This window comes from Lepidochelys olivacea, assembly GCF_965140295.1.
Source record: "Lepidochelys olivacea isolate rLepOli2 genome assembly, chromosome: 1".
Classification (NCBI taxonomy): domain Eukaryota; kingdom Metazoa; phylum Chordata; order Testudines; family Cheloniidae; genus Lepidochelys; species Lepidochelys olivacea.
Window position 1 is genome coordinate 167,356,277 of NC_140411.1, and position 17,653 is coordinate 167,373,929.

Genomic DNA, 17,653 nt, shown 5'->3' on the forward strand with positions numbered 1-17,653 from the left:
AAGATAGCTCCTGCAAGGTAAATATGTAGATAAAGAATATTTTTACTTGTGTGTTTCCACAGATGTGTTTGTTGATAATGTGGCATGTTACCATTTTGCAACTACTGTACAGAAGTCAATGTAAACAGGGAGAGCAGGGCTGGCCCAGGGTTTTTGACAGTGCATTATATTGAGTGTGGTCCATATGAACTAAGCACATTACTCTGGGCCTCCTTCCAAGGAGAAGCTCAAGTAAAGTTCCCTAATGCAGCTTGGACCATTGCAGTATAAGCATCTCTTCATACTATCAGTATTCCTTAACCTTGACCTGTAGTGACCACCTTTAGGAGGGAGACAAACAGTATATCAGCCTCCAAACTCATTCAGTCCTTGACCTCTTTGCTGAGATTGTCCAGGGATGGCAGTTGATGCCAACTGTGGTGGTGGTTTGTTCTTTGGACACTTCTCTGCTAAGAGCTAGACTAAGACCTATCATCTAACTTCACAGATGGTACTGAACAGTCACTATCTACCAACCTTGACCAGCTTTTAGCTGAGAAGAGAACATCAATTACTACTCCCCCAATCCATTCAGTATCCAGTGTTTTAATGTTATATTTCATAAACCCTCCTTGCTTGTGTAGGTTCTTGTTGAAATATTGCTGATTTCTATTGACCTATGGTTGTAGCAAGCCCTGAGGCATCATAAGGTTTCCCTCTGTTACACACACAATAAATAGAAAAGAAAAAGAATGTATGGTATAAGAGACAAGGTAGTTTAGCTCCCCTGTCCAATGACTTCCAAAAATTCTCCCTCAAGGAACTGTGAAACTTGAAATAATTTCCTGATTCAGGGCCTGAATCAGGAAGATACTTAAGCCTGTGCCTAATGTTAAACCTCTGACTTGTCATGCAAGTCAATGAATACTTACTATGCTTAAAGTTAGGCATGTGCTTAATCTTTACTTACCTAAATAATTTAAAATATTCTGCCTCTTCCCTGTAACCAAACCTTCCAGAGGCAGAACTGCCCCCTTTCAGAAGCAAAGGGGTGGGAAGACACCCTAGCCATTGGTACCCACAAGAATATTATAGATAGATCAGATAGCAAATCCACCCCCATTTACTGTCCGCAGCCCAAAGAAAAATGTTCTTAATTTGTATGGAAAAAAATATATAGACATCAACACAACTAGTCTTTTTCCTGTAGTCACATTAAAGACATGGGGTGAACCAAGGGACAAAGGATATCAGTCATCTTAGATAAATGCACAGTCTGCTGAGCACGCAGGTGGGAATGTGTTACCATTACCAATTCTGGAAGTATATAGGAACATCATCAGTCATGCACTGCTGGATAAAAGCCAAACTTTGGCTCATTCCTCAGCCAGTAAAGCAGACTTTACTGGCTAAATACTGACAAGGCTAACACCAGTATGGCTTGCAATTCAAGGTTTAGAGTCCAATCCTGCGTGGTGCTCAGAGCACCTTTGAAGGTAATGGGAGTGGCAAGTGCACAGCATGTCACAGGATCTGGCCTTTAAGGAAGTTACGTCAATAAAAGGCAGAAGAAATCAGTGTATGATGGATTACTGGAGCACAGGGATTATTATTTGGTTTTGGTAGCACCCATACTGTGCTGTGGGCTGTCCACACAGAAAAGAAGGCATGGTCCCTATCCTAAGGATCTTGCAGTCTGGAGGGAGACAGACAAACATACAGAGGGCAAGGGGTGCAACATCTAAGCAGAGTAGTCAAGGATCTCAGCCAACATCTTGACAAAGTAAGGCTACATTCTTTCTTTAATGTGGGCAGTATGAGTTGGCTGAATTCTCCATAGGCAGCACAGCAGAAGTGGACTTCAGTGGATGTTTGTGGAAGAGCACAGTATGTAAGAAGTTCAAATTCAGGGATGGACAAGCCTGCTGGAATGAGGGTTCACAAATTTCTTGAGCAATTTTTTAGTTTTGCAGAATTCACAATCTCATTCAAGATTGTGAACATTACCCCACCCCCAGCCCCCCAAATCCCGTCTATGTTTTCTCCCTCACCTAGAGGGAGTCAGTTTAAAAGAAGCTTAACACTAAAATCAAAAAAAGAATCAGGGAAAACTGGACTGTTAAAATTATCCTACAATGCTATTATTGTGGAGTGGACCATTGACATCTAATTAGCACCATCAGTATAAAAGTCTAATGTGTTTTTTTAAGTCAACATGTAAAAAACAAACCACCACAACTCTTCTCCTTGCCAAAAATCAGTAAGCTCTGTACTACAAACAGCTGTGAAGGGCCAAATCTGGAGATAGCTCTTTTTTTTTTGGCCACTTGGGTTAGAGTAATCTATCACCATGTAAGCAAAGCCATGGGCAGCAATACTATAAAGTACAAGAACTCACATTTGAGAGTCAGTGTGCTCAAGTGCCAGTAGCCTGTAAATGAGGGGGCGGGGGTTCTATTTGCAGTTCTTCCACAGACCTGCTATGTGACCTTATGTACTCTGTGCCTCTGCTTCCTTCCTGCTGTCTGCCTTGTCGGTTTTGTTTGTAAGCTCTTTGAGGCAGGGACGGTCTCTCACTTTGAGTTTGTACAGTGCCTCGCACAATGGGGCCCCACTTCTAGTTGGGGCGGGGCAGTGGTACTGTAATATACATAATTATAATAGGTAAAATAAATGTTTTCTGTACCCAATAATCATCATCAACATTTTTCCATGTGAGGCATTCCCTAGTTCAAAAGCCAATTTGCCAGCAGCCAGTAATAGTTGTGTATAACACTCAGTTATAAAGTGCAGCATGCCACAAGATGGCACTATTGTACGTTACATACTTATATAATTTGGATGTTCCTTCAAAAACACAGCAATGTCAGCTGAAGCATCTTGTGGAAATGGGAAAACGTTCTGCTCAGGCAAACTCTTAAATCTCTCTCCTTTGTGTAGATACATAAACCTACTCTTGGCATTTTTAGCCCACTCAGAGCAAGACCTGAAGATAATGACATCTTGTTTTGCGACTACATCTGAATGTTTTGGCTTGACAATTAGCATTTCAAAGACCAAGGATATATAATGACCTGAGCTAAGCAAACAGTATCTTGAACTGAATATCAGGATTAATGGTGCAGCACTAAATGAACTGACATTTACCTACCTGAAAGTGTCCTCCTGACTAACGATGCTCTAATAGAGGAGGATGTGAAGTCAATATTATCGAAAAAGCTAGCTCTGCATTTGGTTGTCTGCATGATTGTGGAGGGGGGGTGTGGGGTGAAATAGCATTTGCACAAAGATCAAAATGAACAGACTGCCGTATGGTGCAGAGACAGACATGGAATCAGTTTTACAATTGATTTAAGTTAAACTAGTGCAAACTGTGCAGAAAAAGCCTAAAATTATAGCAGGAAAGGATTACAGGAAAAAAAAAGTTTCCTGGATCTTTGTTTGTTTACTCTGTGCATTTGATAGCACTTTGTGTATAGCCAGTTTTGCTGTCTGATGGGCAGTCAGTTTCTCCTGTAGTATGTGTGTGGGTAGGTCTTTCACAACTGGAGAGAGGAAAACATTTTAGAAAACTGTTTTTATAAAACCCTAAAAGTTGGCAGTGAGACTCATGGGCAGGTGTTTATATCTGACACTGTTTTAAACTCATTTTTAAAAAGAAGTTTATGGTGTCCTTTTGGAAGGGGTAGAGCTTAAAAACCATGCTTGCCTGCCATATTAGAAAGTACAGAACGGGGAAACATATCTGCTTTGTCTGCTCTGCAGCTCTGCTGCATGTCCCCTCAGAGACAGCATTGAGGAGACAGGAGCTAGGGCCTTCAAAACTCCCACTGATGCTGAGATCTGAATGAATAATGCATAGGAGACCCTCTGATTCTATGCCAAAATGCGAGGTTCCACTCTACCTCCAGACTTTTCCCTGTTCTTGAGCATAAGAACTTTTCCAACCAGCAGATGTTGGATTCCTTCAATCCTGCTTCCAACCTGGCATCCTATTCAAGAGCACAGATAGCATGTATTTAAAGATGGCAGTGGAGGTTTAGTCACAGCTTGCATTGTTGCAGCTCTCATTTTGGAGAGCTGATAGACTTTTCAGGATAAAAAATCATTGATCTAGGGATAGTTCTAGGCCCATCAGCCTTGACAAGATCCCTTAAGTCGTTGCTTCCCCAAAGTTTAGAAAACTTAGCTCCCCTTCACAAAAATAAAACCAGTCATGGCCCATTACCTAGGAACTTGCTAGTGCAGGTCTTCATAATATGATCCTTCCTCTCCTTTCATCCATGCTTTGAGCAGTGAACATTTAAAGTGTTATCATTGGCATTTGAGCTAGTACCTATTAAAATGAATAAGCAGTTCAGAGCTATTGTTTCAGGCTCTCTGCTAACTCAGGCAGACACTTCCTAATTGGTTGAAGTCAAGGCACATTTTGTTTTGTTGGCAGTCGTAACAGCTAGAGATTTACTCTCCCCTTTCCCCCCCAAAGGAAGCTGAGGCTTTGGAGAACAACTGCAAGATGTGTCCACACACATGCAGATATCCTTTTGCATCCATCTAAGGGGTTACACTCCACACTTTGGAAAGCCCTGCCTTAAAGTAAAGTTAAGGGTCTGTTTTAAACCCACACAAGTGGGGAAATTGAAACTTTGTCCTTAATTCACTACAAGAATGAAATAAGTTGCAACAGATGCCTAGTATATGGGAGTGAAAATGCTGTATGTGCTGTAACACAGGCACAAGGACAGAATTCTAGATACAACAGAAGTGTGGGATTAAAGTCAGACCCTCAGAGTGACTTCTAGTGCAGGCTTCTGCATGGTTATGCCCTTTATTTTATTAGCAAAAGTTTAAGTCAGAGGAAACATTCATCTGAAATTCATACGACTGTGTGGATCATTCTAGACTGTATTGACTATTAGGTCCAGCACCAGTCTTAAGATATGACTGTATTGCAGTTAGACACCCATGGCTGGACCATGCCAGCTATCTTGGGCTCATGGGGCTTGGGCTAAGCAACTGTTTAATTGTAGCTTAGACTTTTGTGCTCAGGCTGCAGTTTGAGCCTTGGAACCCTCTCACCTCACAGGGTCCTAGAGCACAGGGTCCAGCCCGGGCCCAAATGTCTACACTGCAGTTAAACAGCCCCTTAGCCTGAGCCCTGCAAGCCCCAGACAGCTGGCACAAGCCAGCCACAGGTTTTTAATGGCAATGTAGACATACTCTTAGTGTTTCTGGTTTGCCAAGGCAGGCAGATCAGAATGCTCTATGTGAAGCCAGAGTGAGAGTTTTTAGCAGAGATCTTCACTAAGAAAATGTAACCTTCAGGCTCTAATTTCAAAGAAAAGATACAATAGAAGCACATCATCTTCATGATACTTTGCTAGGTGGGATTAGTAAAATTAGCAGCCATTGTCATTTATGTGAGGCTGTTTGATGCATGTTTAGGTCTCAGTATAGTGTATCTATTTACACGGATATGATTAGGAAAGGGATCGGTTGATGAATATCAAGTCCCTCCATTTACCTTTTTGTGTTATGTATTGCTCCTAGGAACCCCATGGAACTATGACACCATATAGCTAATTTCAAATCTGAAGGAAGGCTGTGTAAATGGTGCTTTCAGCCCACAATTGTTCATACAAAATAGTTTTTGGTTTAATTCTGCAGGGTTCAAATCTCCTAAAATCTCCAAACAAAACTAAGCCAAATAATTCCATTTTTGCCTGACTTTGCGTGGAAAATATGTCCATCTATTGAACTTTGCCTAATTTCTGACAGTTACAATAAGTTACTCGTTCACATAAAATTTAGGTCAGGTTTGCCAGCAAACCTATCAATGAACCTGACCTGAGAAACATAGCAAAACGGTTTGGTACAAGTTTTTCCACAGCCAGTCTGAAGCCTATCTGAGCTGATCTTGACACTAGCTGAGGAAAATTAATCAAATATACAACCATTCGAACCCCACTTTGAGGAAATCTATCCAAAAACATAGGGCCATATTGTAGGACCCCCCCCCCTACAGCTGCATGCTGGGAAGAACTTGGGGGCTGCTGGTGAAAAGGGGGCGGAGTAGGCAAAGCCATTGCTCTCCATCCCTGCACATGGTAGCACCTAGAGCTGACCAGCCACATGGGAAGGTGTATGTTGAAAGTATGCTGCATTTCCTGAATGAGTGTTGAGAATAGCTTCTTGGAGCTCTGGAGGCATTGTGCTTCTCTGTGACCTGATGCTTTCCATGGGGTGGAAGTAAATGTCATAATTGAGCCCAGAGGGCCTGCTCTAAAACTCAAAGTCAATGGATATGTAAGCAGAGTCAGGATGAGCTGCACCCTGACATCTGGTGGTGAGTTGTGGCAAGTTGTGGAAAAGAACTTCAGGGGCTGATCTCATTTGCATAGGCACACCCACCCTGCCTACCATGAGCCCATAGCTGCCCAAATAGTCACTCTGGCTGCTGTGGGATCCCCAGTTTCTCTGTTATTGGGGCAGGAAGAATAAATTATCCTAATTATGTGAATCAAGGACAGTGGAACTGTACTTAGCCTTTTGTTATGATGGAGGGACTCGCCATCACCTAAATAGCACTCGCTAGGCAAGGGACATGGGTTCCAAAACCTCAGTGAATGGAGAGAGGCTGAGAACATGTATTAATACCTGGTGGTATGGGCCCTCTGGTGAGGGCCTTACATGCTAATTGCACTTCCTTCTTTCTCCACTGTGGAATATCAGAGCTAATTTTGATTCCATTAGGAGTCTAGTTACAGGTTGCTGAGCTGAATTCACTTTGGGCTAATAGTGCACCAGTACTGAGGCTCCCCTACTACAAGCTGAAATCACTGAGTGTTGTGTTAAGTAGTGGGGGAGCCTGAAGATATATTGCAGAGCAGTTTGTGGGTGAGCAGAGTGGTTCACAGGATGGCTGGAGCAGCTCATGGGGGTGGCTGGCAGAGCGGAGCAATTCGTGGGACTGCTGGTGGAGCAGAGTGGAGCCCCATGGAGAAGTTGAGGCAATCGGCTTTGGACCATGTAAGGTAGCCCTTAACCCCCACACTCCCATCTCCACCGAGGTTGGGAGGTAAAACTCTGCAGATAAACTTTCAAACTCTGCTGCTGCACTGACCAGGGACAGAGACTGTTGGGTTGTTGGACTTTTGGTTGCTGGACCAAGGTCACACCCCAATTTGCTTGGGGTGGGTTTTTTTGCTCGTTGGTAGTGTTTCCCCAACATAATGACACGTTGTTTCTCTGTTATTAAAAGGCTTTTGCTACACTCAGACTCTGTGCTTGCGAGAGGGGAAGTATTACCTCTTGGAGGCGCCCAGCGGGGGTGGTATATATTTGTCCCAGGTCACTGGGTGGGGGCTCAAGCCGGTTTTGCACTGTGTTATTGGAATGAAACCCCTAGATACTAAACCCGGGCCTTGTTACTGCCAACTCTGACGGGCAGAAGGGTTACAAATAGAAAAACTTTTAACTTACAAAGAAAGGCTGTTGCTTTCTTCTTAATGAAACTTACAGCTTTGTTTACAGCCCATCACCATATTTCACTGGCCAAAGCCATTAGGTGGCATGATGGGCTTAGCAATGTTTATACCCTATGCCTTCCCCCCAGCCTTATCCTGCTTCAATTGAAGTTAATGGCAGGAATGGGCCCAGAGAGTCCTTCATTGGCACAGTACCACATACTGCTATTGGGACCATTTGTAATGCAAAAAGAGGAAATGCTAGGCTCTTCAAGGCATGGATTGTCACTTTCTGTTTGCACAGCACCTGGCATGGTGAGTGGGGCGTCTAAGCACTATTGCAACATAATTGATAAATAATAAGTGTTTCAGAAAAGGGGAGTGAAGATGGGAATTCTAAATAGATGGGTGGTATCGGTGAGAAAACAAACTTGAACTGGAAAGATTAGCAAAGAGAACAGATAGGCTCTCAAGAGTGTGATGGTGGAGTGAGCAGACAGGAGAATAAGGGGATTGAAGACGTATTAACAATTATACATATTGGGCCAAATTCATCACTGACTTACTTGTAATTCAAGAGCAGCATTTAACCCATCATGTAACATTAAATTGAAAAAAATTAACTCTTCATATATGCTCTTCACATTTGTCTGATATACACTAAGGTGCCACAAGTACTCCTTTTCTTTTTGCGAAAACAGACTAACACGGCTGTTACTCTGAAACTACAAATGTGCTGTAGCAAGCATGTTGTAGCAAATTTCTCTTTTTAAATCATGCTTTCTGAAATAAAATTACCAATTTGATGATTCAGACTTCATAGTGGAATTCTTAGATGCAGAAATCAAAAGGCAAATTGCTAAATTCAAGATAGTTCTGAATTTCCCAGAGCTAAAAAAACACTCAAACTCAACTCTTAAATCCACAGACAAAATTCTCCCCTTCTCGCTGAATTGTGGGTCTCCTCTCTGCAGTATGAATCTCTATTAATTTGTATTCATTTTACTTGCACAACTCCCATTGGCAATACAGATCAAAATGGAGATCTCAGTACCACACCTGTCCCAGACGGACTCAGATACCCTTGACCTTGCTCAGGTAACACACCAAATAATTTACAAAAGAGTTTTGCCCAAATAAGCATTGAAAGATTAGACCCTTTATTTTTAAATCGTCTCCCTTGGATCCTAATACCTCATGACAAAGCTCTGTCCTTGTCTCCATGGGTCCCACATTTCCTGGCAGATTTTGATAGCCTCAGAGGCTCACTGTGACCCTCCACATAACCCTTCTTTCTCTAGGGAGAAGGGTCACAGTCTACTGAGCTATTGTCATCATAAGCCAGTGAGGGAAGTGAGGAGAAGCTATCCTCCCTTGCACAGTCTCTGTTGTCTCCCAGTCTCAGTGATTAATCAGGGGGGCAAAGGGTGGAGCCCAGGCCCACCCTCTACTCCAGGCTCCAGCCCAGGGACCCTAATAGTATCAGCTATGGTAGCTGACCTTTTAGAAACATGACACATACAATTCCCTGGGCTACTTCCCCACATCAGCTCCCACTTCCTCAAGCTCCACTTCACCCTTACCTCAGGGTCTCCTTCCTTGTGCCTGATACAGCATGTACTGCTCAGTCTCTCTAACAGGGCAACTTCCTCCCACAGCTCCTGACATCCACCCCCACCTGACTAACTGGGAGGCTTTTAACTAGTTTCAGCCAGTCTCTGATTGGCTTCAGGTGTCCCAATCAACCTAGCGTTCTCCCTGCCTTCTGGAAAGTTCTTAATTGGCCCTAGGTGTCTTAATTGACCTAGAGCAGCTGCCATTTCACTTATCCTGGTACCAGGGATTTGTTTAGTAGGGAGCTAATATATCTATCTCCCACTACTTTTCTATAGCCATCTGGCCTTGCCTCATCACACTCTGCTATTTATTCCATGCTAATGCCCTGCCAGAGAACTTTTGCCTCTGCTCTGTTGTCCCAGGATTTACGGGGATTCCTCTAACTATTCATCCTTGTGACGGTGATCTCTGCTGATACATATATGGTCCTTCAAACCCTTGCTACTAGTCCCATGGACAACTCCAGGTGATGAGCACTACATTTCGATAATATATGTTCGCAGGTTTGGGTCTGATGTGGATAACAATGACACTGACCAAGTGACATGGGTCTGTATTGCTACTTGGAACACCAGGTCGGGTGGGAACAGCTGCAGCACCTGAGAAGTGGTTGACGAAGGCATTATGCTTGAGTAGCTTAGGGGAAATTCCATCTGAAAATCTGCAGTTTGTTCCGACCAGTTCCAGTTGACCAAATAGGTTTTGGAAAGGAGCAACGGGTTTTGGGTACTAGCCTTCCTGGAGCTACTGGCTTTCCACTTTAAACCAACCAAGCCTAGTCCAAGCCAGCAGAGAGCAGCAGAAGGATTCTGATGGAGTTTATGGAATTTCCACCCAGGTTGAGCACAGTGGCGCTAGAGAAGCACCCTTGGAAGCTGTGCCCTACCTATACTAAAGCTATTGTGTGCACTCCCCTCAGAGCTGCTCTCCCAGCATGAGCAGATTGCGTGGGGCAGGGAAGGATTCAGGGAGCCCTTTCTCACCATTCTTTCAGGGCAGCTGCTCTGGGGCACTTTTAACTTGGTCCTAAATATTTAAATGTAAACTATTTGTGCACTGAGAGCATGTCTGATGCACAATGTCTGTTTTGTTAACCTGCCACAATTAAAGTTCAGGGCTCCGTGTTTGCTTTCATATATTACAACCATAGTATGACACGTTTCTTGTGTGTGGGACACACTTTCAAGATCAGTATAATGCTACCAATCAAAAGTAGGGACAGAGCTAATAAAGACAGGTACTTATCCTGCTGTGTTATTCATGAAATTGGTAGGCCTGGGCTGCTCTCCTGGTTGTCATAGAAACAGCCTGAGCTGTTGGCGTCTAGAAAACATAAAAGAACAGCAAGTGCAAGAGCACACGTTCCACCCTTCCTTGTAGATTAACCAGCCTGTCAAACAAGAGCAAAGCATCAGTGGGTAGATAAGGTCTATAAAGTAGACAGCCATACAGTAAACAGCCTCACAGACTAAACCTAGAAACGTAAGTACTTGTCTTTGTTTCGTCTTTTATAAAAACATGCACTGCTGTGATTAAAGGAGCGGCATGTAGTATCTTGTGCATTTTGCAACAGGCAATTTCTCTTATAGCACAATTATTACCCTGCCATTAACTCTCTCTTCAGACTGAAAGTTGGTATTTCAAATACTGTACTGTGGTTTTGTTTTCACAGTGAATTGATAGCAAACACCTTAAGACAGGAAGATTGTCTTCTATGTGCATGTAAAGTTAACTGTCCATTTTGGGCTCACTACAGATAGTAAAGTAAACAAATAATAATTCTATAAGTAATAATGCTGAGGAATGATTTTACTATGGAAATAGTTGGCCCAATCCTGCAAACACTTTCTTTACACAAAAAGAACAGAAGTACTTGTGGCACCTTAGAGACTAACAAATTTATTAGAGCATAAGCTTCTGTGGGCTACAGCTCACTTCAGAGTAGTTCCATTAAAGTCAATGGGAATATTTGTGTGAGTAATGCCAGAATAGAAGAGTAAGGATTGGGTCCACCATGTGTAATTTTCTATGAATAAAGCTGCCTTTTGAAAAGGAGTGAAAGAGGAGGATCAGGAAAGCAGCACCGATGAACTGTGTTCCTTGATTTAAGTTGTAAATTCAGAATTATGCTAGTTATATATTACACAATAAATGAGATAAACATTCTGCGGCTATTTGGCTCTGAAATCCTAGCATCAGTGACAAAAATGTATAAATAGGAATGTTAATACAACAGTTGAAGACATGGTGTGAACTATATATGGTTCTCCTTTATAACTTCACTGTCAACTTAATCAGTGGTCATTACTGTTTTTCATCTTCTTTTTCTTTCTTTCTTTCCCTTTTCTAAATATAGGCTTTGACCCAAAGAAAAGAAAATAATAAAATACACTTTTTACAATTACTATATCTCTTTAGTCAATAGATTCTCCATTACTTTTTCCAGCCTTGGAAAATGTTTCCTGATTAACTTAACCTCTGCCCAGGACATGTTAGAAAAGGCATAAAAAAATAAAAATTAACTGCATGCAAGCTTCTTGTCCTAGGACCTGATCTTGCATACACATATAAGTGGTGTGGGGGGGCGGGGGGAGGAATTGATGGAATTTTTTGTTGCTGTAATAAAATGACTGTGCTGTTTAAAAGCTAGAATTAGCCCAATATGTTCTGTAGTCAACATCTTCATGAAACCCAGTAAAAATGAAAGAAATTACCAATAGAAACTAACAGCACTTGTGGCACCTTAGAGACTAACAAATTTATTTGAGCATAAGCTTTCGTGAGCTACAGCCCACTTCATCGAATGCATCCAATGAAGTGAGCTGTAGCTCACGAAGCTTATGCTCAAATAAATTTGTTAGTCTCTAAGGTGCCACAAATACTCCTTTCTTTTTGCGGATACAGACTAACACGACTGCTACTCTGAAACCAATAGAAACTAGTAATTTTGATGTTTCAACTTTTAGGTACCCAACCTGAGACACCTTAAAGGGCCCTGATATCAAAAAGTGCTGAAGCACCTACCCTCAGAATATCAACCCTCCCTTATTTTTTCCACCAACCACATTACCGTCATATGTAAAGTTACTCATGCACATGTATACAGGATGCTGTAAATGTCTCATATGCAAGATGATATAAAATGTCTTAGATTGGGCACCCAAAACGTGAAGCACCCAAAATCACTAGTCACTTTTGAAAATTTAGGCTATTGTACAATTGAATAACCAAGCATTTGATTATCAATATATTGTGTTTACTAAATGAATCATTCAGTGGGAGACTGGCACATGCATGCACTCACACAAATAGACACACATTCATGCATCTATGCATTTTTTTGTAATACTTTATTCTTTTAAACCACTGGGAACACAGAATCCTAAAACTACTGATTTTATATCTATTCAGAATAAGTGTAAAGTACATCATACTTGTAAGGTATTCTCTTCCGAAAGACTGAACAAAGTATTTTTGTATAAGAGGCAAGTCTGGAAAGTTCTGAAATTGATAGCTGATATATCATTTAAAAGTAAGACAAATATCTTTCCATGATATAAATTATATACATGTATTTTAAGATTTCTCTTTATGACAAACTGAGGATTTTATTATACAGCCCTAACACATCCTTAGGGCAGGTCTACACCGTAGCTGGGCTCAACGCTTTGAGATCAATCCACCAGCGGTCGATCTAGCGGGTCTAGTGAAGACCCGCCAAATTGGCATCAGATCGCTCTCCGGTCAATCCCTGTACTCTACGCCCAATGAGAAGAGTAAAGTAAGACGACAGGAGAGTTTCTCCCTTCGACCCCCCACGGTGTAGACCCTGCAGTAACTCAACCTAATGTACATCGACTCCAGCTATGTTATTCATGTAGCTGGAATTACATAATGTGATGGGTTCGGTCACAGAGACTCCCTTGGGACTGTCACCTGACATGCTGAAATTACCTCTGAGCCCATTTTCCCTGCCAGCCTGGGACTCCAGAACCCTGTTTGGTTGAGCCAGAAATGGTAGTCTGCTGCAAGACAGACCCAGGTCTGGTCCACGCCCTCAAAGCTGCAGACTTTAAGTGAAAACAGCTCTGCAGGTTACCTATCTCCAGCACCCAGACACCCAGTTCCCAATGGGATCCAAACCCCAAATAAATCCATTTTACTCTGTATAAAGCTTATACAGGGTAAACTCATAAATTGTTCATCCTCTATAATACTTATAGAGAGATATGAACAGCTGTTTGCTCCCCCAGGTATTAATCACTACTTTGGGTTTACTAATAAACAAAAGTGATTTTTATGAAGTATAAAAAGTAGGATTCTTTCAAGTAATAACAGACAGAACAAAGTAAGTTACCAAGCAAAATAAAACAAAACACGCAGGTCTAAGCCTAATACATTAAGAAACTGAATACAGGTAATATCTCACCCTCAGAGATGTTCCAATAAGCTTCTTTCACAGACTAGACTCCTTCCTAGTCTGGGCCCAATCCTTTCCCCTAGTACAGACCTTGTTAGTTCCAGCAGGCATCTTCGGTGAATTGCAGGGGATTTCACATGACTGGGACCCCCTTTGTTCTGTTCCACCCCCTTTTATAGCTTTGGCAAAGGCGGGAATCTTTTGTCTCTCTCTGGGTCCCCACCCCTCCTTCTAAATGGAAAAGCACCAGGTTTAAGATGGATTCTAGTATCATGTGACATGGTCACATGTCCTGTGAGACCCCAGCCTTCATTCTTCCAGGCCTGGCCTGCACATACCCAGGAAGGTTTGCAAGTAAACAGAGCCATTTACAACCAATTGTCCTAGTCGATGGGAGCCATCAAGATTCCAAGCCACCATTAATGGCCCACACTTTGTATAATTACAATAGGACTTCAGAGTAATACTTCATATTTCTAGCTTCAGATACAAGGATGATACATTCATACAAATAGGATGAACACACTCAGTAGATTATAAGCTTTGTAATGATACCTTACAAGAGACCTTTTGCATAAAACATAGTCCAGTTACATTATATTCACACTCATAAGCATATTTCCATAAACATATGGAATGCAACATCACACAGAGTGTAGGTCAACTTACCACAGTAGTGTAAACATAGTCTTAGTCAATGAGCCTACTCATGTGAGTGAGTAATATTCATAAGAATGGCCATACTGGATCAGACCAATGGTCTATCTAGTCCAGTCTTCCAACAGTGGCTGGACCCAGATGCTTCAGAGGGAGTGAACACAGTAGGGCAATTTATTGAATGATCCATCCCCTGTCATCCACTCCCAACTTCTAGCATTCAGAGGTTTAGGGACATCCAGAGCATGGGGTTGCGTCCCTGACCATCTTGGCTAATGGCCATTGAGGGACTTATACTCCATGAACTTATCTAATTCTTTTTTGAACCAGTTTTACTTTTGGTCTTCACAATGTCCCCTGAGGAGTTCAACAGGTTGACTGCGCATTGTGTGAAAAAGGACTTCCTTCTGTATGTTTTAAACCTTCGGCCTATTAATTTGATTGGGTGACGTTTGGTTCGTGTGTTATTTGAAGAAGTAAATAACACTTCCTTATTCATTTTCTCCACACCATTCATGATTTTACGGACCTCAATCATATCCCCCCTCAGTCATCCCTTTTCTAAGATGAACAGACTCAGTGTTGTTAATCTCTCCTCATATGGAAGCTGTAAACTGTTCCATACCACTAATAATTTTTCTTGCCCTTCTCAGTACTTTTTCCAATTCTAATCTAACTTTTTTTGAGATGGGGCGACTGGATCTGCACACAGTATTCAAGGTGTGGGTGTACCAAAAATTTATATAGTGGTACTATGATATTTACTGTCTTATTATCTACCCTTTTCCTAATGATTCCTAACATTGTTATCTTTTTTGACTGTCACTGCACATTGAGCCATGTTTTCAGAAACTATGCACGATGACTCCAAGATCTCTTTCTTGAGAGATACCAACTAATTTAGACCCCATCATTTTGTATGTATAGTTGCATGTGATGAAGCAGAGAGATCACCACCAGCAGGGAAGGGATGAAAGAGAGACTTTGGGCCCAGTTAGCTCTGCCCTGTTATACCTGCAGCCAATGCCAGGCCTGGAGGGGCGGAGGAGGAAAGGAGGGAGTCTGGCTCAGTTTGGGGCTGACTGGTGAAAAGGCAGGAGCTTGCTGCCTCCCTCCCTGAGGGGAAGGGTTACTAGCCTGCCAGCCAAGGCAGTCACAAGGAAATAAGTATCATCTCCCTGGCCGAAGAACTTAGAAGTACCCAGCCTAAGAAATAACGGGGTGACTGAGGCATCGAGACCTTGTGGGGTTCCAGCACTGCCAAACTTATGGCTGCCCCACCTGGAGGAACATGGGACCGCAGCAGGATGCCACCCAAATTCCACAAGGGGGCACTTCTAGAGACAAGCCACCACAGTGACTTGGACTATAGGGGCCACACCCCAAACCGAAGGGACAACAGTAGGAAGTAGCCCAGGGCAGTGGACATAGACTCCCTATTGGGAGGTCCCCTATTCAAGGGTGGACTCATGCAGGGCCCTCGGCTGGGACATGGTGGAGTAGGAGGGCCCAGGTACCCCTACTCCACGGCCTTAAAAACTGAGACACCTCGAGCAGGGAAGCAAAAGGCCAGAACTCAAGTGTTCCAACAACTAGGCCACCTGGCCCTCCAAGATCCCTCTTACACTGGGATTATTTTTTCCAGTGTGCATTACTTTGCATTTATCAACACTGAATCTGTCTGCCATTTTCTTGCCTCATCACCCAGTTTAGTGAGATCGCTTTGTAACTCTTCGCAGTCTGCTTTGGACCTAACTATCTTGAGTAGTTTTTTTATCATCTGCTAACTTTGCCATCTCACTGTTTACCCCGTTTTACAGATCATTTAAGAATATGTTGAACAGCACTGGTCCCACTGCAGATCCTTGGAGGATCTTGCTATTTACCTCTCTCTACTGTGAAAACTGACCTTTTGGTCCTATCCTTTGTTTCCTATCTTTTAACCAGTTAGCAATCCATGAGAGAACCTTCCGTCTTATCCTAGGACTGCTTACTTTGTTTAAGAGCCTTTGGTGAGGGACCTTGTCAAAGGCTTTCTGAAAGTCCAGGTGGATTATATCCACTGGATCACGCTTGTTCACGTTTGTTGACACCTTCAAAGAATTCTAATAGATCGATGAGACATGCTTTCCCTTTACAAAAGTCGTGTTGACTCTTCCCCAATAAATGGTGTTCATCTATGTGTCTGATAATTCTGTTCTTTACCATAGTTTCCACCAATTTGCCTGGTACTGAAGTTAGGCTTACTGGCATGTAACTGCCACAAATGCCTCTGGAGTCTTTTTAAAAAATTGGCATCGTGTTAGCTATCCTCCAGTCATCTGGTACAGAAGCTGAGTTAAGCGATAGGTTACATACCCCAATTAGTAGTTCTGTAATTTTATTTTTGGATACCTTCACAACTCTTGGGTGGATACCATCTGATCCTGGTGACTTATTACTGTTTAATCTATCAATTTGTTCCCAAACCTCCTCTACTGACACCTGCAGGCCCTCCGATAGGGGGTGAGCAAAGGGTGCAATTGCCCAGGGGCCCCGGCAATTTAAAAGGGCCCCAGGGGCCTGCTGCCACTGCCGCATTTGCATTCATTTTTGGCCTGCCTAATTAAACTTTTACACTTGACTTGCCGGAGTTTATACTCCTTTCTATTTTTCTCCTTAGGGTTTGACTTCCAGTTTTTAAAGGATGTCTTTATTTCTGACCACCTCTTTTATTCTGCTGTTTTGCTATGGTAGTGGTTGTTCTGGTTTGGTTTGGTTTTTGTGTGAGTGTGCGCTCTGTGTTTTCTTTTGTTTTTGTACCTTCCATCTGAGGGTCTCCAAGTGTGTGTTTTTTTAAACATTAAGGACACATTTGACAGGGCAGATTGGAGGCACAACACCCTACTGGAGGCGCTGGAATGATGGACCTAATTTTCCACTGTTACACCAAATTTACACTATTGATTGCAGTGAGGTTACTCTGGTGGAATGGAAAATCAGGCCCATTGTGCTTCTGTAGACACAATGGGTCCAATTCACCATTGCCTGGCACTTTGTGTAACCATTAGACCAATTCATATTGTGTGTTAAATGCGGTCATCTGATTTGGTAGCATCTTACACCGCTTGGTTCTCACTTTGCACTGGTATAAATGCCTACACATGATGCAGGCCGAAGGTGAATGACTGGGCTGGTACAGCCAGTGTCACCCTTTGACAGGATGCAGTGTGCACTTCCATCCACACACACCCAAGTGGGACTAGCTCCAGAACTATTTGGGGGAACTAACTCTGCCTAGGTTGTTAGGCTTATACAGTCTTAAGGGAGACTACGGAAGGCAACTGTGCCTGGCCTCTGTGCAGACATGAGAGAGAAGGTCTCTTGTGCTTTCTTCTACCCATGTGGACTTATGCAGAGCTGGGAACAGTCTTGCTCTAACCCAGGGATCGGCAAACTTTGGCATGTGGCCCGCCAGGGTAAGCCCCCTGGCAGGCCGGGCGGGCCGGTTTGTTTACCTGCCACATCCACAGGT

At 42.8% G+C, this 17,653-nt stretch overlaps 1 protein-coding gene across 1 annotated transcript in view; it reads left to right on the plus strand.

Moving 5' to 3' along the window:
- The first annotated feature begins 10,393 nt into the window (after window positions 1-10,393).
- Window positions 10,394-17,653, plus strand: part of EPCIP (exosomal polycystin 1 interacting protein) — a 32,438-nt gene continuing 25,178 nt past the window's right edge. The window contains exon 1 of the mRNA XM_084616886.1: window positions 10,394-10,544. The gene's annotated coding sequence lies outside the window, so the exon portion shown is untranslated. The remainder of the gene's footprint in view (window positions 10,545-17,653) is intronic.